Raw genomic sequence first — 5,567 nt, forward strand, 5'->3', positions numbered from 1 at the left:
TATATATATATATATATATATATATATATATATATATATATATATATATATATATGCATGAGATGAGGCGGTGATACACCACCGTCTCATTCTCCTTTTTTTTATCTCGTCTCGATTCTCTTTCTAAAAATCTATCTGTCTTCTTTCTAAATTTCACGTCAAGTTACTAAGTGGATCGAAGTAGCAAATATATATTCGAAATCCACTCTCCGAACCCTTCTTAAAGGTATAAATTTCATTCAGTTTTATTATGGTGTTTATGTTAAGGTTATTAAGACCGGTTTATAAACTGTGTTTATATCTAAGTTTACGGATTGATGTTGTCAAAATCATGATATATTTGATGCTTAGAATGTTAGGACTGGTTGAATTGATGTAGAAATGAAAAAGATATATTATAGTTTCAATATGATTAGATTGTGGGTAAATATTTAACCGTACACCAATTGTTCGGTTAAATGTCGAAAGGAGTAAAAATACATGATTAAGCTTAGGTTAACGACCATTGGACTTGTTTTACTGTTTAACATGTTGAAGTACGTTTATAGCATGTAAATGTAGCAAATCATGAAAGTTGGATCATAAAAGTTAGTCGGGAATTACGGAATCGAATTTTACCGACAATGTAACTCCCGTACTTTGACAGTGTATAACTCACAAACCGTAAGTCGGATTAAGCTCATATTTTGCAGTCAGGAAGATCATACTGCATACTACAACTTTTATTGAGGGTCAAAATTCCAGTTATGACTCTAAGTGGCTCGAAACAGTGTGTTTTTGAGGCTGTTTACACTGTATCCGGGATTAATTTACAGTTTTGTGAAATTCATATAAAATAGATGGATGATCCAAATGAGATGATTTCAAAAGCAATAGACTCGTATGATACCAATCTACAACTTTCATTTAGAAAATATAATCTGGATTTGTTTCTAAGTAAGAGAATAATGCTTAGTTTTACGTTTGAGTTTTCAATTCGTATATGGCTGTCCTTCTTGAAGTCTACGTTGTTTAAGTAGATTAAGACCTAAGTAATTTTATTAGAATAGTTATATTGTGGTTTCTAAGCTTTATAAATAGTAACCCGTTTATACATTTCGTTAGGCACGCGGGCAAATCAAACTTGATTGTGAATTTCCGTTTGATCGTGCGTTAATTGTCAAATTCAGTTAATGTACGGATTTCATATCTCACTTGACACGGGGATAGCCATTTGCATAAGGCTTCCTAATCCGGATAATCTGTGATAAATTCCAAATAATTTGTTCTGAATTTTCTTTATGCTTATCAAATGTTATTGAACTGTGTTTTCTTTTGAACTACGACTTATATTCTTATTCGGAATATGGATCATTTTGATCACTTGACTTGTTTGTTTGCTTCATTGTGAAACATTTTACTATAGACTCAATAACTAGAGCACCGGTATTGAGATGTTCCCATGGTGACTAAAACGATCATGGCGTTCTCATTTTTATAGTCCTTAAAGGTGGACTTGATTATGTACCGGTCGAATAGAGGGCGTATGGATCGATCCTAGGAACCGTTATCGGATATTGAATTGTGGCCGTGCTTAAATTCACGGAGAGGATTGTTGTGTTGTGCTCGCACCCCTTTCCTCACTTGTACCTGAATGGACTGATCATCCTTTGGGAACAATGCGTCCTCGTGATGCGGTTTGGTCTTCGGACCCTTGACATCCTTTTGGGGCATTTTGACTTTCTTTTGAATTATCACTTGGCTTTATAAATTGCTTTTGAACTTGTTATATCATATTCATTGTTTAATTATTACTATCCGTTCACTGAGCATTAAGCTCAGCCGAGATTTTCTTGTCCTCGGCAGGTACATGACTTAGCAGRGATTTTGGGATGAGAKCTACGGAGATGACAATATTGAAGATAACTCATTAAGTCATACTTTTGTTAAACTTTTGATGACTATTGTAGATATACTGATATTTTGGGACCATATTTTGAGACACGTTATCTCCGTCTGTGGTTATGTAATTATCTTTTGGTAAATTTTATTAGCTGCTCTGTTTTATATAGCGCGTTTTTTTTTAATCCTAATTGTGGCATCTCCCGTCTTTGACCACGCGGGACGGGGGTGTTACAATACAGGTTCAGTTTCATTTGGGCCTAAAAAAATTACTGTTAGTCCAGCCGGCAGTCCACGCATCCATCATCGACTCTTGTTCGCCTCGCCTACGCTACGGCCTACCTCGCTTTGTCGACACTCACTCTCAATCGCAAACGGCAAAGGGCAAACGCTCTCACTGACTCACTCTCAATCGCAATCGCTCTCGCTCTCTCTCTACCTGACTAGTGACTGCCTCTCTCGAGTCTCTAGTCTCGACTATTGACTCAGACTCCGTCCCGACTGGCCGACTGCCATCGCCCGTCGGTCTGCGGCTGCCTGTCGGCGTCTCTACTCTCTCGTGAATCGTCGCTCTTTACGGGCTTGCGGTTCTGCATCTACGCCTCTGTCGCTCTCTCGTCGCTCTCTACTCTCTACTCTCTAGAACAGACTATTGAGTTGAGTATTGACCTACTATTGTTGTGACTTGTGAGGTGTGTGAAACTTAACTTAGAGTTAGGGTTATTAACTTATTTTATATTTTTATTACTTATTTAGTTATTTACTTTACAAATTAAGTTATTTTATGTTTTAATTTTCTAATTCTTGATTGCAAAACCTAATAGTAATAATGAATAGAAGTTGTGATTGTGAAATTGATGCTTATGTTTGATTGTTTTCTCTTTTATCAATTTGTCCAGGTTGTTTAATCGGTCCACTTTCTTGGCAATTTCACAACCACGAAGGACCAAATCCAGGTGTTATCTTTCTATTCTTTATATGGTATCATTTGTTTGACAATTTAACTACTTAAGTTATGTTGCCTCGATCACAACCATCGGGTGCTCAAAATAGGAAAAGAAAGAAAAGGCAAGAAAAAATTGCTCAATCTTTGCAATGATCTTTAAATAAGTTTATTGTTAGACAACCAAATGTTTCTGAAAATACTAGTGATAAAAATGAAAATGCGTGTGATGCAAATGCTTGTGATGCAAATGTTTGTGATACAAATGCTTTTGATGCAAATGCTTGTGATACAAATGCGTGTAATGCAAATGTTTGTGATGAATTTTATGTTCGTAAGTTACGCAATGGTGATTGTCATGATAGAAAGTGGTTAGTTTATTCAAAAGAGCTAGATAAAGTCTTTTGTTTTTATTGCAAACTTTTCAAAGAAGGCCGGTCAAAAAGCCAATTAGCAAGTGTTGGATTAAGTGATTGGAAACATCTTGGTCAACGATTAAGCGCTCATGAAAATAGCATTGAGCATATGACTAGCTTGGGAATTTGGTCCGAATTGCGATTGAGATTCAGTAAAAATGAAACACTTGATAACGAGCTACAAGATTTAATAAAAAAAGATACTGATCATTGGAAAGAAGTTTTGGTTAGAATAATTGTTGTTGTTAAATGTCTAGCAAAGAATAATATAGCTTTTCGTGGGAAAAATGAAAAACTTTTTGAAGAATCTAATGGTAACTTCTTGGGCTTAATTGAAATGATTGTTGAGTTTGATCCGGTTATGAAACAACACTTTCAGCGTATCAAATAAAAAAAAACTCATTATCATTATCTTAGCCACAAAATTCAAAATGAATTGATTGACATGTTGACATCTAATGTTAAGAGTGCAATCATTAAAAAGATCAAAGAGGCAAAATATTTTTCAGTTATTCTTGATTGTACTCCGGATGCAAGTCATCAAGAACAAATGACTTTGATTTTAAAATGTGTTGTTGACGTGTTCAGCTCTCCTATACAAGTAGAAGAGTTCTTTTTAGAGTTTTTGGTGGTAAAAGATACATTTGGTTTAGGACTTTTTAATGTATTACAAGATGTTTTGAAATCACTTGATTTGGATATCAATTATGTGCGGGGACAAGGGTATGACAATGGCTCTAATATGAAAGGAAAACATCAAGGTGTGTAAAAAAAGATTACTTGATATAAATCCTATAGCCTTTTATATGTCATGTGATTGTCATAGTCTTAATTTAGTTTTATGTGATATGGCAAATTCTTGTCACAAAAAAACCTTTTTTGGTACTTGTCAAGCCATACACAATATCTTTTCTAATTCTACAAAAAGATGGACTGTTTTATTAGAATATATTGATGATTTGACTTTGAAATCTTTATCTGCTACTCGATGGGAAAGTCATACTGAAAGTGTTAAAGCTATCAAAACTCAAGTTGGCCAAATTAGAGAGGCCTTACTATAATTGGCCCAAGTAAATGAGGATGGAAAAGTGTGTAAGGAAGCCGAGTCTTTGGTAAATGGTGAGCTTTCAAGTTTTGAGTTTATTGTAAGTTTGGTTATTTGGCATGAAATTCTTTATAGAATTAATTTAGTTAGCAAGAAGTTACAGTCTAAAGATATGCTTCTTGATGTTGCAATACAAAATCTAAAGGGATTAGTTGAAAATTTTGAAAAATATAAGGAAAATGGGTTTACATGTGCTATTCGTGAAGCTAAAAGATTGCAAGTAATATTGGAATTGAACCTGAGTTTGCTGTAAAACGTTTTTTCTCAAGGAAAAAACAATTTGATGAAATTACAAATACAGAGAGAAAACAACAATCCACTCAAGAGACATTTAGAACTGATTATTTTCTTGTTTTAGTTGATATGGCTCTTTTACAGTTACGAACCAGATTTGAACAAATGCAAGAATTTGAATCTATGTTTGGCTTTTTGTTTGATGGGCGAAATTTGGTTACTTTACATGATGACGAGTTACAAAAATGTTGTTTGAACCTTGAACTTGGTTTAACAAATGGTAATGATTGTGATATTGATAACGAATATTTATTTATGGAGTTACAAGTTTTGAAAGGAATGCTACCAGAAGAGGCATCTAAAAGGGGAAATCCTTGGACATCAATACAAATTATGGAGTTCGTAAAGAAAATAGACATGTTTCCACATGTCTTGCTTGCTTACAGGATACTATTGACAGTACCGGTCACCGTAGCATCTGCGGAAAGAAGCTTTTCAAAGTTAAGTTGTTGAAGTCATATCTACGGTCTACCATGAGTCAAGAAAGATAGCAATCTTGAGTATTTAAAGTAAGTTTTTAGCTAATATTAGTTATGACGATGTGATAGATATTTTTGCTTCAAAAAACGCAAGAAGACATCGTTTTAGGTGAATGGTGATGTACTTTATATTTTGTTACACGGGGTTTTGGTTTATGTCCCCTCCCCTGTTGCATCATTTTTGTTATATATAAGGGGCATTTTTTTTGACTTTATGCCGTGGGCATCCAAAATCTCAGGATCGACTATGTTGCTCAAAACCACATAAATTCGTATTATAACATCTAGGGGTGAGCATAGGCGGGTACCCGCCCTTTTTGACCGGAACCGGAACCGGCGGTTCTTGAGATATTGGAACCGGAACCGGAACCGGTTAGAGCGGTTCTTAAATTTTTGGAACCGGAACCGGAACCGCCGGGAACCGGTTCCGGTTCCGGGTACCAGCTTCC

This window comes from Cynara cardunculus, assembly GCF_001531365.2.
Source record: "Cynara cardunculus var. scolymus isolate 2C chromosome LG 2, CcrdV1, whole genome shotgun sequence".
Taxonomy (NCBI): domain Eukaryota; kingdom Viridiplantae; phylum Streptophyta; class Magnoliopsida; order Asterales; family Asteraceae; genus Cynara; species Cynara cardunculus.